At 31.0% G+C, this 26,639-nt stretch overlaps 1 protein-coding gene and 1 long non-coding RNA gene across 2 annotated transcripts in view; both read left to right on the forward strand.

The window, feature by feature from the left end:
* LOC128162486 (uncharacterized) overlaps positions 1-26,639 on the forward strand; it is an 85,759-nt gene that overhangs the window by 23,962 nt on the left and 35,158 nt on the right. The gene's annotated exons all lie outside the window — the stretch shown is intronic.
* LOC128162507 (uncharacterized) lies at positions 11,190-12,189 on the forward strand. Its single transcript, XR_008240678.1, has 3 exons — positions 11,190-11,272; positions 11,444-11,557; positions 12,075-12,189. It is a non-coding gene; the product is annotated as an uncharacterized LOC128162507 (long non-coding RNA).

A 26,639-nucleotide genomic window follows, 5' to 3' on the forward strand; every position in this document is an offset into this window, starting at 1 on the left:
TATAAGTTCTGTCATTTCAGGAACCAAAGAAAGGAATGTAAATTATTGTTAAGACCAGACCAGATGTTGTACATGTTATATGTTATTGTTTTTATTATCAAATTATCAAATAGTGTTTGTTGACTTTTTAAGCAAAATCAAATTCTGCACTCATCCAGTGAATTTACTTAGCACTGAATGTGCTGTATTATTAAAACTGTCCAGTTACTATGCATCATTCAAAGACTATAGCAATATTTCATGGCATTAATGTCAGAATTGTATTGTAAAAAATGTAGTCATAGAATTATTATGTTTTTATGGTGTATGATATTTGCTTCATGTTCTATGGGATCATTGCTGTTTAAAACTAGTCCTTACTGTCTGTGATTAAACATTAATAGCTACCGTGTAAATATACACCCTCCCCCATACACATTGTATAATCTGCCTACTTGCCATGGAGAAGAATTCTTTGTATATAACAATAGTCCAACAGTCCTGCCATTTCATCAACATTTTTCTAATTTATCTGTTTGAGCTATTTCATATCTACAATGTCCGGAACCTGTTTTATCTTGTCATCAATGTAGCGTTGACCAATTGCCAGTTTTGATTCTCACAAATTGACCCAACACTTAAACTATAATACTAAAGTTTTATTAGAAACTTGCAGCATGAATGAATAGGTAACTTTAGAATCTCTACTGCTTTTAAATGTGTGTAAGTTGTTCTGAGTAATATAACTGACAAGATATCCTAAACGCGATGGTAAAATCAGTCCTCAAAACCTTGTCAGAATTATCGTGTGAGATTTTATAATCGTTGATGAAATCCTGTCACATCTGTTTTTAATTGGCAATGAAAGAGAGTTTATCCATGCCTATCAAATATATCTGACTAGATATAATGATATCATTAGAACCCCCTTTGGTTTATTTATTGTCAATCATATTACTTTACTGTCTTGTGATTATGATCATATATTGTTTTATGATAAGAGAATTAGTGTACAAGTTTTGTGATGTATTGGATTATATGTTTGGATGCTAAATTGAAAGTAAACTTTTTGATTTACCAAGTGTTGTGTCATTTACAAAATGATAAAGGATAAAAACCCTCCAACTCTCTTTATGGTGTTGTGTAAATGATATATAAGTTATGTTGTCTATGGGAGAAGTGATAAGTGACTATTTAAAATAAGGCATTGTTCTGATCTTGCATGCGTAATTTGCATACAATATAACATGTAACACCTAATATTTATTGCATTTTAGATAACCGAGACGAAGAAAGTGGGGGGTTTTGCTTAACCCCCCGCGTCGGCGTCACAACCTGGTTAACGTTTTTTAAGCAGGTGTCATTTGAAAGCCATACCTTAATTGATACTTGCCCTATCTTTACCAAACGTACATAGACGATGTGGTATACAATTCGTTGGCACTTTACAGGCTTGAATGCGGAATCTAAGCCATAGATTTGGATGCTTGATGAGGTTTATGTTTTCGAGAAGGTGGCAATTAAGGGCCATAGCTTAGTAGATATTATTATTTTAATCTTTATCAAGTAAGGATATATGAAGTATTATCTGACATTGATGTACTATCCATGCCTCAATGCTGAATGTCATAGCTTTCGGATGCTTAGAGAAGGTTATTATGTGGATTTAGACCGGAAGAAGGACCTAACCATCTCCCTTTCGACAAATCAAACATTTAAAATTCCTAGTAAACTTCCCGAAAATAGGCCTTTGATTTCCCTCCGAGATACCCACTTATCACTTGTAATCCTTCCTCCTCCTTGAAATCTGTTTTTTTCTGGATCCGCATATGATGTAGGCCATGTTGTTTTTATGTCTGTAGCAGAGCGTTGTATGGAAATATGTATTTTGCGAAGCATACTGTGAACAAACCTTTTATTATGTTAATGGCCGTAATGCAATAGCAGCGATTACTTAATAATCACAATAGTTATCAACAGGTATAGATGAAGTTTATAACAAATATAAAGTAATAAAATAGATCGTATAGATTATTAAATAAAAATTAAATGATTTCCATGTTATGTTTTAAGATACATGTGTAAGATCAATTAAATTACAAATATAAGTTTTAATCCTTTACGATTAAAATAGAAATTAAGAAAAATAATATCAATATATTACAAAATAACTAGAGCAAATCGAAGTCAGCTCGTTCACAGTCCTTATAACAGAGTCCGAGCACAGTTCCACGCACGGTCTTAGAAAGGAAGATTCACGCAACATTCTTAAAAGGGAAGTTTCACGCAGATTTCTTATCATAAGTTGGTTTCCCTCAGTTCGTTCACTGTTGACATTTTAAAATACGTTTCTTGAATTGAGAGCAACCGGAGAATGATGTAAAAGAGTTTTGCGCTGGTTGTTTAAGATCCAAAAACAAAATTTTGCTTGATTTAAAGTTAGTCCGATTGGATAATCTGAAGTCACGGATTTTCTTCCAAGGTTTCATTTCCCGGACGCTCCGCCCTTATGGGTAGGTTTGGTTTCCCCGACCTAGTTTAAAGGGACTTGGACACGATTTGACTTAAAATGTTCTATCAAATGAGATAATGTAATGAGAGCTCTAGACCCTAGCATTTTAAACAGCAAACGGCAGAGATACATTTTTATATTAATTTTTTAAAACATATTTTTTAAAAACTTTAATATTATGTTCTTAAAAATAAGATCTCTTTTTATGTTGAATGTATTAAATACTTCTAGCCCTACGATATTTTTGATCACTACACTTCTCCCATTTCAATCTATATTCCGATGACAGTAAAATGAAATAATACTTGTCTTTATCAAAATTTGCATAGCCAAAAATGTAACTTATCAAAAGATAATGATTCATTTCTTATTTATTAGAGATATCTTTTTGTTTTCTATCTACTATGGAATCATTAGAATTCGAGGTGGCTCAATGTCCGTGGTATTCATGTGTAGCCCGTAAACAAGAATTTTACATTTTCCACGAAAACTGATTTTAAAAGATTTAGCTTTCCTTTTAAAACTGTAAACCGACGAATCCACGAAGTTTGATCCCCACGAATACACAAAAATCCCACAATCCAGAAAATTGGTCTTCACGAAATGCAATGATTCCAGAAAATACTGAAAAAATTATTTTTGTTAACATCCAGTAAATTTTTATCACTATCATGATCTATAATCAAAATACATAAAAACTGTTTTATTCTAACCGTGAGTTTTAGCTAAATGAAAGTTTAAATTTGACAGAGGTGAAACTTAATAAAAGAAGCGTTGATAACGTCATCATATATGGTTTTTGACCTTAAGGCAAGACTTTGGAATTCATTTTACATAAGGTATGAACACTTGTTATGAACATGTCTAATTTCCGGAAATATACTATAAGATAAACTCTAAATACATATTCTCAATTGATTGGTCGGAATTGGTTGAATTTTTGGTTAGAAACATGTGCATCCTTCTGAACAATGCTATAAATTTAAGATTTTGAAATATCTAACGCTTAATTAGAAGTTCAGTTTATTGATTTAATATAGATATTAGTTGGTTTAAATGATTTCGATACAATCGTAGCTCTGTTTTAAAAGAGAAAACCCATAATACGTCAAAAATGTTTTAAGATTCAGTCTGGGCCCCTTAATCAGTTGATTGACAGGAGTACAGGAGATCAATTAAATTTATAGGCGGTGCTTATTTACTTAGTCTTAAGCAATATTGTGTGGTAAACTTGCCAGATAACTTTAATAAATGTTATTCTAAATAAAGATGAATGTCTCTTTGCATTTTATATAGTGATATATAATATGTTTTGATTTGTCTAAAACCTGAACATGCTAAAGATAAAGTGACAAATCAAATTGTTGACGAAAAAAGTAATGAGTGGTTTGTGAACATATTCACACAATTATTCCATGCATTCTTCAACCCAATGCAAGTCATGCAAAAATACACAAATAAAAAAGTTATAGTAACGGTGTGTTTATCATCCAATTAATGAAAACACGTTTTGTTCTTTGATTATTAGCAAACTTAAAAATTTTCATCTCCCAATAACGACAAACTAGAATTGTTGTTTCGATGTGATGTACCTTAACAACATATCTAGATTACACATCAGTACTTCTTGTGGTTCATTCAGTTCTTAATAAAGCCGAAGAGTCGATTCTCCATTTGGATATTTTAACGATCAATGTATAAAAAAATCATTTATTTGGTAATTTAAAATTTGAATAATGAGTTTAGAAATATACACTCTATAAACATTTAAATGGAACACATTTTATTTCTTATTTGAATTGAATTTCTGGACCTATTGTTTAATAACGTACGTTACTCAATTTGTTTGCAGGCACTGCTTTAGTTATGATACTTTATCTTTCAAAAAAAAAGAAGAGTCAGTGCTTAAATATTTTAGGTTTCTGAAAAATATCTTATGTCGTTAAATGTGAAATGTTGCTCTATTTAATAGAGTCATTGTTACAAGTCAATTATTCCAGATATTGCTCACTTTTTATTTACACAATTTGCACTTCAAATTTATTTTAATGCGTCTGCACCCTATCCCTCTACATGTTCTTAAAAAAACCTTTTTAAAGGATAATAGTTGTAACATTTTAAAATTACATTAAGGCCTTTTAAATGAGATTTAAGTAATTTGGTACTTTTTAAGTACACGTGAGGTTTTCCCCGAAATTTTCATCGAGCCGAAGCAAAAATACCTATAAACAAATATGTGTATGATAAATTTCTTGCACCTCTAACAATATTGTTGTTTCTTCGTTGACATTTTTTTTTCTAATTTGTTTTATTCTGTGTAGTTGGTATTTGTTTTTTAATTTTTTTTTGATAGGGTCTTTTATCTTTTTCATTTTTTTAAAAAATTATTATTCATTTATCATAAAATGGTAACACACGTGACAAGAATGTAATTTGTTGCAACATATTATCAATGTGCTATTTTAAAGCACACTTTCAGAAAAAAAAAAGACTTAAACATTGCTGAAAAATATATTCAATTTAAAAGAGTAGTTTGGGTAACCACATATTACCTGACAGCAAGCTAAACTTTAAAGAAAAAATACATTGTATGGACTGTTATAGGGTAGCCTATATATAAACCAATGGAAAACATTATGTCACGAGTTTCTAATTTGTTTTTCATGTTACTGAAGCGATTTATATACTTTTAAGATGTTTACCAAATTATATAAAAACGGTTCTTAAAAATAATATAAAAAATTATTCAAAGGTACATAAGTGCAATTAAAATAAAGTTTCTATCGTTTAGGCATTCGATTAGATATGCTATAAGGTAAATATGTAATGCTAAAGGTACAAACATGTGATAGGTTTTTGTTCTCTTAAAACGTAAAAACGCAAAAATGGTGGGGGGGGGGGCTTAAGAAACATTAACTAATTTTACGATTGAATGCGCAAATGTTGCATATAAGCGGAGAGCACCACAGGTTCAAAGATCATATTAAGATTTTGAGATAGTTTAAAAAATAACATCATATTGACTTAAGACATATAGGGAGCGTGATGTCGTCCGTTTCTCCGGATCGTGCCAGGAACATAAAGGGTGAGACAAGCAGTACTAGATTAATTATTAATAATAATTGGTTTATCTTTTTGACATATTCAGTGCTTACTATTTAATCCGGATAAGTTACTATAGTTAGATACTCTGTTCACAATGTTACCGAAAAACATACTGTAGAAGCAGAAATATTCGTTGAGGATTTAATTTCGTTATTTTCGGTGGCAGTATAATTCAAAGAAATTAAATCCATGACGAATTTTTAACCAAAGTATTAATGAATACAAAGAGATAAAAATATAAAGAAATTAAATGCCAACGGAATTTTATTTGGTTAAAAAAAAAAAAAATTGACCCAACGAAAATATGTGTTTCTACAGTAGTCCCGTGAATGATAAGAAGACATTTCAACAAATGTTTAGAATATCAATATCTGTGTCATACGTGAAAGAAAACAAAACTAACGTTAAATAACTAAAAAAAAAAACTTTCCCCACGTAATTCTAATGTGACGTATTCATATGTACATGTATACGTATACGCTTGCTGCTTCATCATTCTGTTCCATAAAAATATAGGTCATTCTTCGATGGACAATATTTTTCACTAATGGATATTTGTCATATTTCTCAATAACTATGTAACTCTGATGATCATTGTTTGTTAGTTATTATGCTCTCTCTTTAATTATTTGTTAAGTATGATTTGTGGTTTTTTTCTGATTTTTTTTTAAAATGACGGCATAGTTACGAAACGCCTGTACCGTGTTTCTAATCGCACTCGTGTGAATTCTGTTTAGGCTCAGATATGTGGACTGTTTTTCTACGGACAAGAAAAACGATATACGTCTGTTTCTTAACATGTTCAGTGATTTTAACTTAGAGATCGGCGGAGTAAAGTAAAAAATCAATATAATTTTAAAGTCGAGTATCTTCGTTATGGGTTAACCAATATCCAATATTGTTTTGAATTTGAATTGCAAGTATTATTTTTTTTCTGACATTTGTTCCTTTTTTTTAAGCAGTATTTTGTCGTTAACTATAACAATAGATTTAGATCTAAACAAATGAATAAACAAAATTATTCACATCCATTGGTCAAATATTTGTGTTATTAGTACGAATAATAACAACATAGTCAATGCACAAAGCACAACCGATTTCAGACTTTGAGTGCTATTAGAAAAATACAACAAATCGTTAGCAAAATAGAGGAATGATATTTTCATCCAATACATTAAAATTTTAACTGAGGCTTGTCTTAATTAGTAATTATGAATTTTGATGTTTTATCATTAATTCTTAGAAAAGAACAATGATATGTAAATTTTCTCGTTGAAATTATAGTAAAACACACTATATGTCGTATTAACATTTTTTAACTCGATTTTTCTATAAATATTAAAATAATATATGATTTATAAAGTTGAAGGTTCAATAATTTCCAAATTTTCATAAACTAAAAATGTCTTGCATCATTCAAAAGTTCATTTTTGACCTGGAATATTTCGCTAAACATTCTAACTTTGTACAATCTATGAGCGTGTACATCCTATCAGAAAATGAATAAAACAACCACTACATTTTACATTTCTAAGCTGCTTTGTATAAAACACTATTAAGCATTTACCAAGACTCTGACTTTCTGTTCAGAAATATGAATGAATGAAATAGCAAACGTAACATGCAGTTAACTGCACATTAATCCGACATACATTCTGACGTCGGTAACAAAAAAATCAAGCTTATGAGAATTTCAATTTCAGCCTTGAAACAACTAATATCTAATGTGATTTATCTCATACGTGTGGTGTATATTACCCGTGTGATAAACCTTTGCTTATAAAACGGGTGATGCTTTATCAAATATTTCCGGTCCAAACTATTTTTGACACAACCCCTCGCTTCAACGCTTCAGTGACCTATTTTCGAAGATTTGCTCGTACTTTCAACATAACTATATCTACTACAAAAATTAATATACAATTGATTTTTTCAGAGATTTAAATTACAAATATGAAAATATGAAGGAAACACATAACTGCGTAGCATATGCGTCGGTACCGGGGTAGGGGGGGGGGGCTATTGTGAGTGAGGCCGGGGGGGGGGGTAGTTTACCCCCCCTACTTTTTTGCAAAGTTATTCATAACCGTAACCACAATACCTTTCTTCTTGTTTGTCAAGATTTTTGATAAGTTTAGCCCACTTCCAACTTTCAATTTCCGTTGTGAAGTTTAAAAAACTGCAAATTACGTTAACTATCAGAGATGCCATCCTGACGACGCGATGAAAACAGAGCGCTCTGGTTGTGTTTATATGCAAGAACTTACCGAAATAATGTTTCATAAGACTTTTATTCCACCACTAGTAAGCATCTATATTCACTATTTTCAATTTCGAATCATAAGGCTAGCCTAGTGTTTGTTTTTATTAAACATCAACAACTGTTCCTCGTTCGAGCAATTCAAACTAACGAGCATTCGCAACTTCGTCTACGCTTATATGTCAACAAACTTGATTATTCAAGTCTTCTAATCGGAATTTCCATTTAATCAAGTGAATAAGCTCTAAGAAAAATTATCTAGAGCTAAAACATTATTTTATGGTTTGTTTCAGTGAAACTTTACATTAAAACAGTTAGATTTATCTCAGGAATGACGTACTAAATTGTATTGCGCAAGGTCACAATAGCCGCATAACACAACGTTGCATCATCGTTTTAACCTTGAAAAAAACAACAATTCGGGTCACATACGGGACTGTCTCAAAAGCTTCATAATATAAATCAAATTGTATGAGATAAATAGAACATCTATATTTGTGTGATTTTATATTTGCTTTATCCAACTCGTTGAAATGGTTATATTCGCTCGGCAAGCCTCGCTAATATATATACACCATTTCAACTCGTTGGATAAAGCAAATATAAAATCACACAATATAATTATCCTCTATATATCAGCCAATCATAGAGATAGTCGGATAAAAAAAGTAGCTGATATATCCGCCAACCAAAGAGATAACAGAAGTAGCTGATTTTGGTCGAAAATTATTTTTTTGATTTTAATGCTTACAATGCTCCAGTAAGGCACTAAACAGAGGCAACCACAATTTGGGTATCATTTGTTGAGTTATAAGCAAGTTACAGAGTTTACAATTCTTCGCTATGTTACAAAGTTTTTGTTTACATTTTAAACGTTGAAGTCAAAATTCCAGTTTTAAGACCTCAAATGAATGTGTTAATCTTTAGAAATTGTTTTTCTATGCTTAAAATGAATAAGAAGATAGACAAATTAGCTTAAAAAGATGTTTTACTGGTATATTGAACCTCTGTAAACAAAAACAGGGCCCGAACCTTGTTTACAATACGGAGAATTGTGAGCCCTGTATCTTGCTTAAAAGTAATTGACTGGCACCCAAATTCCATTTGATCAATAGAAATGCATTCCTAAAGCATTGTAAATAATAAAAACAGAAAAATAAAATTTGACCAAAATCGTGACCATGCCCCTTTAACACATGCAAACGACAGTATAATTCTTATTACACATACAAAGGATGATATTTAGTTCAATGGCAAACAAAATAACCACTGTCTTTGAGAGACAAAAGAGAAATATATGTTGATTATTTGAAAAACAAACCTAAACCGTCTCTTCTTAATTTTGATTACTATTATAAGATGAAAAAAGCTTGTGCCCCTTTTTTTCTAATCACCACGGGGACATTTTGAATAAAAGTTGTATTACATTCTTCTGTTCCAAACTGCAAATCAAATGAAATAATCCTGATTTTATAATAACATAAAACAGATTATAAAAATACAGATTGAAACACAAGTTTATTTTTGTTGTGTGAAATTGTACTATGAATGTTATGAAAGGTTTTCCTCGCCTGACGATTTGGTCCATTGCTTCACTCGGCAAACTGTCATGATTGGTCTTGTAAAATATTAATTACCCAAAACACACATAAGTCACATTAAGCATACACATCTTGTCATTACAATTTCTGAATAAATCTAACAAATCAATTCTCTGTTTACCTTTGTATCATGCTTTTCATTTTGTTTGATAGATAAGTGATTAGTTTCATTTATTGCATTAACAATTTTTTTTTATTTTACAGGCGGTAATGACAGTCAACACCACGCGAAGATTGTACACAGACTTGTTGTTGTATTCATTGTGTTTTTTGCTGTCTTCATTGCTTTCTGTACAGTGCTAGGTTTGTTTATCAAAGGTAACATAGGTTTTTAAGAATCTCGTTGTTCTACATGAAAAGCATTTTAACGTTAAACTCTTGAATAGCAAGTTGGCATTTAGTATACACAAAAATAAAAGTATTCTATATTTCAATGTTCATTTCCATCTGATAAAAAGACGTTATCTGTCTAAGAGATTAAACAGAAACATAGCCATACACGAAGTGATCTAATAACATTTTTGTCACATACATAAGAATTGGATGAGTTTGTTTGTGGAAAAAAGAAATCTTGAAACTATTAAGAAGAAACCCGTTTAATTTCTGCATGAAACACAATATAATTATTTGACAACATTGTTAGCCTATGCCATGTGTTCTTTCAATTTTCAGAAAAAAAATGATGAAAACGATTTTTTTTGTGAAAGGGGAAATTGTGGTGAAGGTCAGTGTCTAGAGATATATATAAAAAATGTTACTGTTTATCTTACGACAGACATTTGTTTGAATTTGTGGAGTGCATTGTTGTCAGCATGCAACAACAATCATATTGATATAAAGTGTGTCAGTGATTATCAATTTGTTACTGTTTTCAATAAAACGATATTCTGTATAATCCACCTTTCACACGGACACGTTTTTCCGCCGTTTAGTATCTAACATCTAGCATTCGACTTTGTTAAATTAATAGTGTTTTTATATTGCCTAATGATACATGCAAAAAAACACAATTGTTTTAATTTCACCAAATTTGCAATTTTCTATAATTCCTCAAACCTAAATTCAATCAATTGCTTGATTTCGTTTTATCTAATTATATTTTTTTGTTAAAAAGCAAAAAAAATATGCATAGTTACATTTATCATTTTAACTAATGATTTTGTAATTTATTATTACAATTTGATTTAAAATAAAAGCTTTTTGAATATCAAGATGTTTTTGTAACTATGGCAGATTGTCTAGATTTTTAGTAATTTTAACACTGGGTGTTTGTGATGTCAATTTGTAGACAAAGAGTTTCAGATCAAAAAATTATTGCAAAAATTCGCTCAAAAATTAGAATGTTTTTATTTATTTGAATTAATCTATAATTAACGTCTTTATTAAACTCTCTTTTTGTTATTTTGTACATGATAATCAGGTCTTACAAATCATGTTCTAAACCTATCAAATGTTGAAAGTTTGCGTCACAGATAAAGTTCAATCATATAAGTCATTTTGCATTTTTTGGTCTAAAAGAGATTCTAAACTAAAAATAATTCTCCAAAATGCATACTTTACTTTTGCTTTTGATTATTTTTCATAAATATAGTGTAAAATGAGATAATATTTTTGTATTGATTAAGAAATCACATTCAACTTATTTTGACACAATTATCATGTTCGCAGTAACACAAAAACATGTCGTGTATTTGTTTTCTAAAATAGATAAATGCCAAAACAATCCATGCCTGAACGACGCAACCTGTATTAACAAACAAGGATCGTTTTCCTGTTTATGCCCCTCTGGTTGGGAGGGATCACTCTGTAACTTAGGTCTGTTTGTGTCTCTGTCTGTCTATCTCTCTGTCTGTCCTTCTCTCTGTCTCTGTGTCCATCTGTCTGTCTTAAAAAATAAAAATAAAAAAGCGAATTTATCATATAAGATAGATTTCGAACTGAACATTAACATGCTGTTGTCTCAATTTTTTTTTTTTTGAATACCAGATATTGATGAATGTAAAGATAGCCCATGTATAAATAAAGCAGCCTGTGAAAACAACGAAGGGTCGTTTACCTGAACATGTCTCAATGGATGGGAGGGTTCACTTTGTGATCAAGGTATCTATCTATTTATCTATTTATATATCTATCTATCTATCTATCTAATTATCTCTCTCTCTCTCTCTCTCTCTCTCTCTCTCTCTCTCTCTCTCTGAGTTGTCAAGAGTTTGCATCGAAATGTATAAAAAAAAATAACAAATATATTTATATTCAAAAAAATGTAGGACCTAGTAATAACAGGAATTGTTCATAGAAACACGTGGAGAAAAATCTTTGCTAAAAATCAATTGGCAAAAACAAAATGTAATTTATGAAGAGGCATCCTTAATTAGGTAACTTTAAAGTTTAATCAATCCATGACCCAAGTGGAATGGGGTCTCACTCTGATATTGAGTTTTTAATAGAAATATGAATATACATTTTTCATATCTTCTTCTTAAACCCAATCGGCCAGAAAGGCTATTTATTGTGTTTCAACAAAATCAATAAGCGTAGATTAAGATTTGGTTTTTCTGGATAGCAAGTTATCAAAATCCCGGTATTAATTAATAATGATTTAAATTCAATTTCCTAGATATTAATGAATGTAAAGATAGCCCATGTATGAATGAAGCAGCGTGTATTAACAATCAAGGGTCGTTTTCCTGTACATGTGTTAATGGATGGGAGGGATCACTCTGCGATAAAGGTATCTATCTATCGATCGATCTATCTATCTATCTATCTATCTATCTATCTATCTATCTATCTATCTATCTATCTATCTATCTATCTATCTATCTGTTTGTCTGTTTGTCTGTCTGTGAAAAATTGTTTGCATTTGGAAGCCTGGTTTACGAAGGATTTAAAAATGTTTAACAGTCTGGACGTCTAAATAGATGCTGAGGGGATAGGATCAGCTGCCCCGACTCTGTATCGATGAGATAAAGCTATCACGACTTTGTATCGGTGAGATAAAGCTGTCACGACTTTGTATCGGTGAGATAAAGCTGTCACGACTTTGTATCGGTGAGATAAAGTTGCCGCGACTTTGTATTGTTGAGCTAAAGTTGCCTAGAATTTTTGCATCGCTGAGCCTAAGTTGCCATGACTTTGCATCGGTGAGCATTTGCTGTCAGGACTTTGTATCGGTGAGATAAAGTTGCCACGACTTTGTATCGGTGAAATAGAGCTGTCACTACTTTGTATCGGTGAGATAAAGTTGCCACGACTTTGTATTGGTGAGCTAAAGTTGCCTAGAATTTTTGCATCGGTGGGCCTAAGTTGCCCCGACTCTGTATCGGTGAGCTTTAGCTGTCACGACTTTGTATCGGTGAGATAAAGCTGTCACTACTTTGTATCGGTGAGATAAAGTTGCCACGACTTTGTATTGGTGAGATACAGTTGCCACGACTTTGTATCGGTGAGCTAAAGATGTTGGAGGGTAATAGTATGGTCAACAGCGCTACACGTCCATTTAGTAAATAAAATACTTTTAGAATATTTACAGTTATATATGTTGTTAGTCATCAGGTATGTATATTTTCAACACACAATCACCGTTATATTTATTACTAACCGACATGTAGTTTTACTGCAAAACTAGAGGACGATGTCCTTATATTATGCACGGAAAGTGAAAATGTTATCTTTAGTGCTTATGCATCAGTTTACTTGTATATTTTGAATGATTTGCCAACATTTGAATGTTAGAAGTCATTTTCAAGCGAGATACTTTTTAAAGAGGTTGTTGGCATGTTAACAAAGTTCAAGTCTATTTTTGTTTCAAAATAATGTAAAATAAAGAAAGTACCATTACTTTGACAAAATACATGACATGTAAACAATAAAAGGGCTCTTTGTTTTCTGTATCTCGTTTGTAACTCGATATTTGGCTTTCAAATTTTGACAAAACGTTAATTACAGTTAAATTGAGCATTCAGGACATTAAACAGGAAAAAAAATTCAAATTAACTCAAATCGTGGCTTAATCCCTATATATTGAACACAATAAACAAAATACATATAAAATATTAAGATTTTAAAATGAAACTGTTTTACTTATAACGAATTATTCCGTTGTTAGGTAGGTCAGTGTACCAATGTGCTTTAATGACTTTAGGGTAAAATAAAGCTTTGTAGGAATACGTTTTAAAATGTAATATAAAAGAAAAATAATTCAAAAGTGTACTCATTAAAATCTTAACACACAACATAATGCTCTCCATAGGTCAACATTCTAAATATTGAATAATCATTTAACAGATTTATAATTATAATACTATTTTGTTTACTTATAAAAAAGACAATGATATTACTAATTCCATATTTCAATTTGAGGGACATCGCTATTGTAATATATTTTTAATCTGCTTTGAACTTGGGAAAAAGACAAATATATTCCTATGGAAAACGTATTTGTGTTTTGAGATGAAGGTGATTTTAAACTTGATACCTTGTTACAAACATAATTTAATAGACCTTTGCTGATCAAAGTGTGCTAGATAAATTAAACAAAGCGATGACGTTCGTGCTGGGTATAAATTTGGTTATTTCTTTTAGTTTTTCTCTTGAATTTTTTAGTTTAAAAACTTTCATAAAAAATCAGTATTTTCAAATGAGAGAGTATTCCTATTGTGCGCCATTTGGTACTAAAACCATCTTATCAACAACAAAAAATATAAACAGAAAATTATGTTATGCATAAACTGAAATAACATATAATCTTATTTTGCATGTACATATTTTTTGTATTATTGTACCCTTATAATATAGTTTCAATAAAACAAGAAAAAAGAAAACAATCAAAAGGCAGTTATATATCATTATTTTTCGTTTGTGTACACATACTGTTAACATTTAATTTCCATAGAATTTTTTTCCGCACGAATATTGAATACTTAAGATACACTAGCCTAGCACAGTAAGGTACTGCATATTATTTTGTATCTTTAGCTGGTCAAAGTGGTTTATCAAAATAGTTCTATAGGTCAATGAATGACGGTCCTCACGTGTGCTTTAATATGTAATTTTTCAAAAGGTGCTTAACCTCGAATTCCTGATAACAAACTGATGATGAGGAACTCGCTTAATCTCTCTGTATCATTCATGTTTCGGCCAGCATGTCTTACTTTCCTGTATATACCAGTGACGTCCATTATCTATAAGTCTTTTTTAACGAATATTTTCTGACCGCTACTTTTCCCATCAGTTTGTGATATTAGGCAATATACAATATTTAGTAATATCCAAACGATTCATGTCCAATTCATTAACATATCTCATTTTATATTACTGCCAGCCTTTTTCGTTGAATATAAATCAACTTTAACAATATGGTTACACATCATGAAGTCCACTGTTACAAAATGTACTTGAATTACAAAATCATCGCTATGACGTCAATCATGTTAACATTAAGCGATATTCATGCTATAAACACTCACCATTAGTCACTATTATAAATTTTTATTTAAAAAGTATCAATCCGTATAGTATTTTTATTCAAGTTTTTATGTGTACATCAATAAAGAGGTTGTCAATATATATTTAAGGAACAAGGAATCATTCTTTGAGTATCACGAGGTAATAATTTTGACCCGTACATGATTAAATTTAATAAAGCCCGAAGGGCTTTTTTGATAGGTTTGATCACGCCCCGACCGGAACTACTACCTAATTATATATATATTTTTAAAATTATTTGAGCTTATATTTATATTATGATCAGCAATTTTACGAATCACTATTTGAGATATATATATATATATATATATATATATATATATATATATATATATATATATATATATATATATATATATATATATATATATATATATATATATATATAATTAACACTCGCACAAATACCACACATGTGTAAATAGTAAGTAGACTCAGTCATGTTTTGTTGAAATAACCAAAAAATGGACTCTGTATCTTGCTTGTATCTAAAAATGTACGTTAAATGTTCATGAATCATTCAAAATACATATATTTATCATAAGAGTATAAATACTCAAACTAGAAATGTAATATTTAAACATGTTTACCGCAAAGAGTGTCTAAGTCCGGTTAAGTCCCTTTAAAACAATACTTAATGGTAATCATAGTATTAAGCCAAAGCATAATTGATTCATTAGTTTAACAAATCATCAAAATATACATATTATATCAAATAAAAAGTAAGCAACCTAGACGAGTGGTTAAATCGACAATTAAAGCTTTTCAGAACATAGCAGTGTATCTATTTAATTTTGTCTTTGATATTGTTTATTTAGGAAAGGTGACTTGGGTTTGGGGTCGGAAAAGACGAGCTCCGAAGACTGACGCACGCGACAACTAAGGAGACTATTTTAGTTTTATGTCAATAACTGCTCATGTTAACACTCATAGTTGTATGCTATATTTTGCTTTTCTAACTAGGTATTTTGTTGGTATTTAGATTTAAGGTAGGTCGCTGGTTATCCGATAAAAGTTTTCACATGAAAACATCCCCTAAGAATTTGTCAAATCTTTCTTTAAAATTTACAATTTATAATATATAATTTATTTTTTCAAATTTGCCGAAGCTATTTTTATGCAATACCGCCTTGAACTTGTTATTGTTGATGGTGCTGTTTTGACACTTTTTAAATGAAATATATAGAAAAATGCATTTTTCAAGATGGAGTTATTTTGTGAAATTGCAATGATCTTTCATTTAATTTAGACTGTTTATGTGCGTAAAGATAATAAGTGATTTAAATATATATATATATATGTTAAAAAAAATGATATGTGCACTCGCTAGGTGTTTTCCTTTTTTTCTTTATTTGTTATTATTTTACCAAAAAATTGCCGTATTTCTGTATTTGACGTCGTGAGCACAATGTCAAAAGTTTTAAACACGTAAAATCATCGAAAAACAGACCAAGAATGCTGAAGCTAAACTTACAAAATTACATTTTTAAAAAAGCAATTTTTGAGAATATGAAAATTTGAAAAAGATTACAAAACGATTTTTGAATTATGAATTCGGAGTTATTTTAGGGGATGAGGTGTAACACAACCTCCGATGTACCATCTGTTTGTATTGACATGTAATTATATATATTTTTTTTGGTAGCATAGATATATTATTTAAAAGAAAATAAATGAATACATTTGTTTAGTTGCTATCAAAAACATCAAATTTAAAAGCCAATTATGCCCTTTTATTCTAAATTAAAGAACACAGAAAATAATATGTGTTATATTTAAAATTTAGAGGAAAGGGTGGTACCAATTTTTTAAGTATGTGCAAAATTTTCCGGTTCCCCATTTCCACATTCTCGGGGTCAAAATTTTATGATTTATGAAAATAATTTCGTATGGTCCGAAATCTATAAAATGAATGATAATCGTAAGATATGGACTTTTCGTTTGCTTTTCAAGACTAAACCGCTCGATAACTGAATCTAATTCCCGGCTTTGCTATTCCCTTTTTCGGTCAAAATACTTACGGTATAATTACAGTTAATGCTAGTATTTTTTATTTGACTCTAATCAAGATTACCGAAATTAAGGTAATCCCTACATTATTTTGTCCAAGGCTCTGGTCGACTCGCAGTTTAAGGGTTTTACACTTTCAGAATATACACAATTCCATACAAATATTTTAGTTCAACCATTTAAGGTATCCTCAAGAGAGCCCATTGGTTCTAACAAATAATTACATGCATAAATATCTTGCAAATAATTAGTTGTAATTGTTTGTTTCAAGTTGTAGATATTTCATTTACCCGTGTATTTCAACTAATGCCATTTTAGTATTTTATATGCATATCTATATTGCACTATTTCATAGCACCTTAAATGTATACTTTTCTTTATTATGCAAGTTAACTGTTGAAGTAAAACATTGATTATATGCTACTGCTTTATCGATATTGAAAGTTCTTCATTTATTGATATACCGTATATAGAGAAATATTCACATACTTATATTTTAACCTCTTTTGCCTTCGCTGTCAGCAGATCAATGTAAGAGTGGGGGAATTCCAAAGTCTCAAATTAACTCTCTTTGAAAATAGTGAATTTAAGACTTTATGCAACAATTGAAGAAAAGGCGAACATTACAAGGGGCAAAAATAACCCGATATACAGTATATACTTTTTGTCTTTTCACTTTGATGGCCTTGAATAAAAGCAATCAGCATGACGGTTGTTTGTTTTTTTGTTTTTTTTTTTTGTTGTTGTTTTGGTTTTTTTTTTTGGAAAACGGGAGTTTTTACACTGCATAAACATGTACTGGTATCACAAGCTACGACATTATACCAATGCCTAGGTCTAGTTGTATCCGTTTACATCGGATATTCAGATCAAACTGTGTTTATATATAGACAGAAATTACACATTAATTCCCACGTCACGGTCTTAAGTTTACTTGTGACCTGCAGATTAAAATTACATTCAGATGAACCATTTCGTAAAATCACTCTGCTTAGAAGTTGTGGAAAAGTAAAAAGTTAAAAAAAAATAAAAGCATACTGTGAAAATTTGTCAACAATAGAGCAACCTTCAAACGATGAGCCCGTGCAGTACTCATAGTGACCTCTTTACAGAAATAATCATACTTCAATTAGGAAAACATATTTGAAAATGTAAACAATTTGGTTTATCATTCCCGATGATATAATTTAAATCACCAGTGTTGATAACGGTGTCCATATTATCATTGTGTGAACGATGTCGTCTATATGAAGTTTGGTCCTTGACGTGTATATGTTTAACCCCTAACGTTTGAAGTAAACTGCTTGTTAGAGGTTTGAGAAATAAATGGTAAGATGCCCACAAATACGCAATTTTTATCCATATGAATGATGGTAAGTTATGCAAAAACATACATGTCAAGATACTCACAAAACCAGAATATTTTCAATATAAAAAAGGAATATTAGCATAAAATTTTACCGTTGGGATACCTGTGAGATCAACATCTATCACAAATACGGAACAACGTGTAATCACTTTCATAGAAATGTGCATAAGCTCGTTAGTTTCATGACTATGATCCCTCTATTTCGATGGAAAGACTTTAAATGTGTACTATGTCCCTGCAGAAGCATTGGTTATATGCACTAAACAATAGCGTTGTGTGTATTAATTATGTCGTCTTATATACTCGTCAACAGCAACGTGTCACTTAATAAAATAAAAGGAATTATTGAGAACTTGATTAACGATAGAATTAAATCCTTATCTGAGATCAATATGCTCTTAAATTTTATTTTGTCATGCTTGGCTCTCACAATTTTGATAAACTGTAGTGCACATTATCTGACCATATCAGCTTATCTCCCTTATTAATCTTACAATCAAAAGAGACCGTCTGCTTGTAGCATCATTATAATTCAGTTTTATATTATTCAGTAAATCTTGTCAAAGGTACTCTCATTTAAAAGGATATTTAAAAAGCCCATAGAACAACTTAAAATCATTAGAGCAAAATAACTGCCTGACATAAATGTTCAATTCGTTTGGGTGTTTAAAGAGAGTTCCATGCGTAACTTACCTGTGTCAAGACAATTTGTTGATTTCATCCAGGGAGTTAAAAAAATTATTCTCTTGAATTATGTTGAGGGATAACGCAGATCCAGACACAGGGTGAATGGTAAGAAGGTTTCCTTTTATATCTAAAATTTTATCCACGGTCTGAAGTGACGGGTGTTTGAAACAAGCATTTTGCGTAGCAAACATAAATATATACTTTACATAATAGTAATAATAAAGTAAATATATATCTTCCGGTGAGTATACGTGTATATTTTAGATTAGGAACGTTTTCTTTCATTGAGTAAATGTGTGGTAAGACATTGCGATTTAAAAATTAAAAAAAAAAATAAGCATAACCGTGACAGTATGTCAACAATAGAGCAACCCTCAAACGATAAGCCCGTGCAGTACTCATGGTGACCTCTTTACAGAAATAATCATACTTCAATTAGGAAAACATATTTGAAAATGTAAACAATTTGGTTTATCATTCCCGATGATATAATTTAAATCATCAGTGTTGATAACGGTGTCCATATTATCATTGTGTGAACGATGTCGTCTATATCAAGTTTGGTCCTTGACGTGTATATGTTTAACCCCAAACGTTTGAAGTAAACTGCTTGTTAGAGGTTTGAGAAATAAATGGTAAGATGCCCACAAATACGCACTTTTTCTCAATATGAATGATGGGAAGAAGTTATGCACAAAACATAAATGTCAAGATACATACAAAATCAGGATTTTTTTAATATGAATAAAAAGACTTTTAGAATTAAATTCCAACGTCTAAATACTCGTGACATTAACATCTATCACAAACAAAACGGAACAAAGTTTAATTAAGTGTACATGATAAGCTCGAACAATGCTGCCTTTATCAAATTTGGTCTTGGACTTGTATGCATAACTCCGAACGTTTTGAGTAAAATTGATTGTGAGAAATACATGCCAAGATACAAACGAATACATGAATTTGTCAAAATGAATGAGGGGATGCGCTATACACAAAAAATAATAATAACAAGATACTCATAAAAACAGGATATTTTCAATATAAATAAAGGAACTATTAGCATAAAATTTTACCGCCACATACTAGTGACATTGACAACTTTCACAAAAATACTGAACAATGTTTAAACACGTGTGCATGAAAATGTGCAAAATAAGCTCTTTGGTTTCATGATTATGACCCTTCTATTTAGATGGAAAGACTTTGAATGTGTACTATGTACCTACAGAACCCATAGCTACTAAACAATATCGTTGTGTGTATTGATAATGTCGTCTCATATACTCGTCAACAGCAACGTGTCACTAAATGAAATAAAAGGAATTAATAAGAACTTGATTTACGATAGAATTAAATCCCTTTTTGAGATCAATATGCTCTTAAATTTAAATATGTCATGTTAGGACCACCGAATTCTAATAAAATGTAATGCACATTATCTGCCTGTATCAGCTTATCTCCCTTATTAATCTTACAACCAAAAGAGACCATCTGCTTGTAGCATAATTATAATTCAGTTTTGTATTATTCAGTCACTCTTGTCCAGGGTACGTGCATTTAAAAAAAAATTAAATCCCATAAAATAACAAGTTAAAATCGTTATAGCAAAACAACTGTCTGGTATGAATGTTAAATTCGTTTTGGCTTTTTAAACAGAGTTCCATGTGTAACTTACCTGTGTAAAGATTGATTGATTTCATCCAGGAAGTTAAACAGATTTTTTCTCTTAAATTACTGCGAGGGGAAAACATATCTAGAAACAGGGTGCATGGTAAGAAAGTTTTCCTTTATATCTAATATTTAATCCAGGGTCTGAATGGGCGGATGTTTGAAACTAACATTTTGCGTAGCAAACATAAATCTATACATGAAATATAGTAAAAAATATAGTGAATGTGTGTCTTCGATGAGTATACGTGTACATTTTAGATTCGGAACTTTTTCTTTCATTTAGTGAACGTGTGGTAAGACATTGCGATTTCACAATTGCAAGTGTTACGCCTGATAGAACATCTCATTGATTTTGTCAACTAATTTCCATAAACGGGGAAAAAAACTATGTACGCGAAATATTAATATAAATAAAATTGAACAGTGAAAAATGAAACAGAAGACACATTGTATATTATAGGACCTCTCATGTATGAACATAACTTTCGTTTGCTCACATGCTGGTAAGATTAGAATGTGTTAACTCCAAAACCTGAAGTTGTATACGGTTTTGTGTTACGAAAATTCAATATATATTTTTAATTCGTTTTGTCATGGTTGAATTGATCTATCTATCAAACTGCACTGAAGTATATAAGATTACGTTTACATTCAGAAACAAAAAAAATGTGATTTATAAATAATTAAAATATATTGCATCTTATCAAGCACCAATTTACGGGACATTCCTCCTGGTTTTAAGTGGGTTATTTTCACATGCTCATTAAACATTTACTGACTAAAAAACGGCCAGTGTCCACTTAACAGGGGTCGACGGTTTTTTAAGGGTTTATATATATAAAATAAATTAAAGAGAAATTTTAAAACACCCAATATTGAGAAGTGGTTTGTTAAAAGGGTTGCCAGTTTAAAAAAATTTTGCAATGAAATTTTTGTATAAAGATGTAGCTGCCGAGTATTTTATATCAATCGGTATTTAAAAGGTGCTTGTATTAAGGAATGCATTTATTTAGAGGTTTCATTGTATCTAAATAGTATCCTTTATGATAAATAAACTGACCTTGAGAGTTGAGTGTTATTTGAATATCTGTGATACTGTTGCTATATATATGTGTTATTATCTGGTTGATTGTTAAAAAATAAACGGCCGGTGTCCATTTTACATTGATCTATAGTTTTCCAAGGGTTTATATAGAAAATGTTATGAAGGAATTTTTCAATCAGCCAATATTAAAGGGCTGCTGATTCTGCGGGGTTCCGGTATTTGGGAGTTTCACTGTACACGGTACAGTGTTAAATGGAAGTGTATGTATACAGGAGAAACTACCTGTATTATTTTTAATTGACCGGTATTAAGGGGGCGCTGCTGTTTAGGGGTTTTATTATTGAGAACACTTTACCGAAATTATATGTTTAATAACAAACTTTTAATTGAAATGTGTTAACTTGAATATTCGCTGTGTACTTATCAGATTGCATAACAGTACAAGTAAAATAACAACATTACATCAGGGTATTATATGAAAACGATGGTAAGATGTTTGAGAAATAGATGACAATATGTTCACAATTGATCGGCATTCTCAATATGAACAATGGGACAGTTGCATGTCGCTTACAACTGTCAACGCCAGAATAGGCTAAACAACAAAATATAAATGGCAAGATAATCACTAATATCACGACATTCACAATATTAATAAGGAAACAACGTAAGACATTTTATCATTTGTATACACAAGACGTCAACAGAAATATTTAGAACAAAGTTTATATATGTATGTATGAGCAGAAGCATAATCGGCTCTTTGGCTTTTGTTATTATGATTCCTTTATTTAGATGCAATACTTTAAATGTGTAATATGTCCCTGTATAACCCATGCCAACTAAACGATATCTTTGTATGTATTGATTGTATTGTCTAACAATATCGCCGATGGCAAGTAACGGAAAAATTAAAGTGTATTAAAACTAACTCTTGAGAAATCGGTTTTTGATAGATTTAAATACTTGCGGCACACTTGCCTGAAAAGACATCGAGTTGGCTTGATATATTTGAAAACGCCGTGTTTAGACGACCAATTTCTATTCAATTGGGGTGTGCATTGTCTGACCTTATCACCCGCCATTATTTCCACAAATAACAGATCGTCTGTGTCATTATTCGTGTCATTCAGTCAATCATGACCAAGGTACGTGCAATAAAAAAGGAAATATTTAAAACCCATAAAAAAGAAATTGAAATCTTACAGATAAAGCAATTGCTTGGCCTATATGTTAACTCGTTTTGGTGTTTTAAACAGAGTTCCATGTGTAACTTACCTGTGTCAAGACATTTGGTTGATTTCATCCAGAGAGTTAAAAAGATGTTCTCTCTTGAATTATTGGGAGGGATAAAGCAGATCCAGACACAGGGTGCAGGGTAAGAAAGTTTTCTTTTTATATCTAATATTTTATCCACGGTCTGAAGGGGCGGGTGTTTAAAACTAGCATTTTGCGTAGCAAACATAAATATATACTTGACATATAGTAAGAATAAAGTAAATATGTTGCTTCCGGTGATTATACGTGTACATTTTAGATTAGGAACTTTTTCTTTCATTGAGTGAATGTGTGGTAAGACATTGTGATTCCACAATTACAAGTGTTATGCCTGATAGAATATCTCATTGATTTTGTCAACTAATTTTAAATAAACGGGAAGGAACTGTGTACGCGAAACATTACATATCCGCCATATTGAAAAGTGAAAAATGACACAGAAGATATATTGTATAGTATAAGACCTCTCATGTATGAAACTAATTTTCTTTTGCTTTAATGCTCGTAAGATGAATATTTGTTAACTCCGAAACCGGAACTTGTATACGGTTTTGTGTTACAAATATATATATATATATATTTTTTTTTTGTCAGTGTTGATTTGATCTATCTATATAACTGCACTTAAGTATACAGGACTACCTTTATATTCTGGAACAGAAACAAATGTGATTTATAAATATTAAAAATATATTTTATATTATCAAGCACCAATTTACGGGACATTTATACCGGTTTTAAGTTGGTAATTTTCACAAGTTCATTAAACATCTGCTGACTGAAAAACGGCCGGTGTCCATTTAACAGGGGTCGACGGTTTTCTAAGGGTTTTTATATATATCGAAAAAATATAACAGGGGCATGATGTTTTTTATAAGGGTCGCAAATTCTGTGTAGTTTCGCTGTACAAAGTTTTGCAATGAAATTTTTGTATAAAGAGGTATCTGCCGGGGATTTTAAATCAATCGGTTTCGAAATGGTGCTTGTATTCAGGAATGCATTAATTTAAAGGTTTCACTGTATCTAAATTGTATCATTTCCAATGAATAAACTAATCCTTTAAGTTGGATGTTGTTGAATATGTGTGATACCGTTCTTAAATGTATCTATGTAATTATCTGGTTTATTGATATTAATAAACGGCCGGTGTCCGTTTTTACAAGGATCTATAGTTTTCTAAGGGTTTATACAGAAAACATTGAGAGGGAATTTTTTAATCAGCCCATATAAAAAGGTTGTTGTTGGTTATATAAGGGGTGGCTGTATTGGGAAACGTCACTGTATACCGTACAGTGTTACACTGAAGCTTATGTAGAAAGAGGAAACTGCCTGTAATTTTTATAACTGACCGGTATTGAGAGGGCGCTGCTGTTTAAGGGTGCTCTTGTTAAGAGGTGTAACTTCACCGAAATTATAATTTCATTAACAAACATGATTTTTGAAAATGTGTTACCTTCAATACTTGTGTATTAATCAGATATAATATCAATATAACGACAAAATAACAACAATTGACCAGGGTATTAACTAAAGTTAAATTGATTGTAAGATGTTTGAGAAATAAATGACAATTTGCTCACAATTGCACAGTTTTCTCAATATGAATCATGGGACAGTTGCATACAACTGTCGAAGTCAGGTTAGGCAAAGCAACACAATATAAACAGCAAGATAATAACTAAAACCACGGTATTTTCATTATTATTAAGAAAAAAAGTTTACATAGAACGTTTATCGTCCGAAAACGTGAGGGGTCAACAACTATCAGAAAAAGTACAGAGCGAAGTTTATATCTTTATAAATGGACAGGTACATAATCAGCTCTTTGGTTTTTTAATGTGATGCAAAGAATTTGAATGTGCAGAACCTATGGTTTCTAAGTGATATCTTTGTATAAATTAATCATATTGTCTTACATTTTCGTCCAAGGCTAATCATTGAAAACGTAAATTGTCCTGAAACTAACTACTGAGAACTCGGTTTCTGAAAGATTTAAATCCTTATGCTACAATCGCTAAAATAGAGATCGAGTTTCTCTGTTAGTTGAATTTGCCGTACAAGGACGACCGATTATATTCATCTGGGGTGCAGATTATCTGACCTTATCAGCTTTTCACCCTCATTATTCCTCCAAATAAGAGATTGTATGTGTCATCACCACTCATTTTCGTATCATTCATTCAATCATACCCAAGGTACGTGCGATTAAAAAGAAATATTTAAAGCCCATAAAAACACACAAGTTTAAATCTTACAGATAAAGCAATTGCTTGGTATAAATGTTTAACTCGATTTAGTTTTTAAACAAATGTACATGTGTAGCTTACATGCATAGAGACAAGTTGATGATTTAATCCAGCAACAGATGTATTATTGAAGAAATGTATTAGCTTTCATTATTTGGAGGTATAAGTTAAACGTAGATCTAAAGACCCGGTTCTTGGTAAGAAAGATTATATATAATAGATTATCAGCGGTCAGAATTAATGTTTGACAATGAAAAATGACAATATTGAACTGTTAACCATCTCAAAAATCCATTAAACGAAATACAAATTCAAAGCAGAGCACCACGTAGGGTCATGTGCATAGGAAGAGTGAGCATCCTCTGCTGACCGGTCACACCCGCTGTGTGCTCTTTTTCGTAATCAGGAAAAAACGGTAAAGTGCGGAGACAATTAGGTGATTAATTATGGTCTAACAATTAGTATTAAAAACGTCAGTCAGCATGATACCTAATGAACGATTGTATTTGCTGATAAGGTCGTTGTTTCGACCATAGAACTTACGAAAAGATGACTTCGAACGAGGCTGTTGATATTCCTGTGTTATCAACTTGATTGTCAGTAGCTTGCCTCGTTTAAGAAACTGTTCATACGAAGAACATGCTGTTGTGTATCGAATAAACTCAGAGACAAAAACACCATATGCAGGTGATGAAGGTATATTTCTATATAAGAAAGAAAAGTTGACTATAAAAACATTGAAGTCATCGCGTTTTTTATAAAGTTTTGTTGTTAGGTTACCATCAATGTCCATTTCCAGTTAAATATCCAAATATGAAACAAATGACGCAGACTCTGTGGTATGTTTTATTTCAAGTTTACTGAGATATATTGAGTATACATAAAAATGGAAATAATAATTGTTAATTGATAATACGTCGTCGATAATCCTGAATATTGAGTTGAAAGCCACAGCGAGTGATTTATTTTTTTCACGTACACGTTTTTAAATAAATTCTGCCTCAAAGGAATACAAAACTAACATAGGTCTGCAAACAATGGGACATTATCATTTTGCCCAGCAAACTTAAATAAATACATACATCAAAGTTAAAAAAAGTAGGACACTTCAGATAAGCACTACTTTATCTAAGGGAGTTTATGTGTGATAACACATTGTATTTCAATATATTACATGTACATGCATGATATTCAAATAATTGGAAAAGTTACTATTACTTGTTCAAATTACTTGTTAGTTTAAGTAATAAACCTAAACAATAACATAACACATTTGTCAGCATAACACATAACGTCATCAGCAAATACAATTTTCCGCTCGGGCGAATGCTGACTGACGTTTTTGATACTAAATAGTTGGCCATTATCAATCACGGAAATCTCCGT

This window comes from Crassostrea angulata, chromosome 9 (assembly GCF_025612915.1).
Source record: "Crassostrea angulata isolate pt1a10 chromosome 9, ASM2561291v2, whole genome shotgun sequence".
NCBI classification, from domain to species: Eukaryota; Metazoa; Mollusca; class Bivalvia; order Ostreida; family Ostreidae; genus Magallana; species Magallana angulata.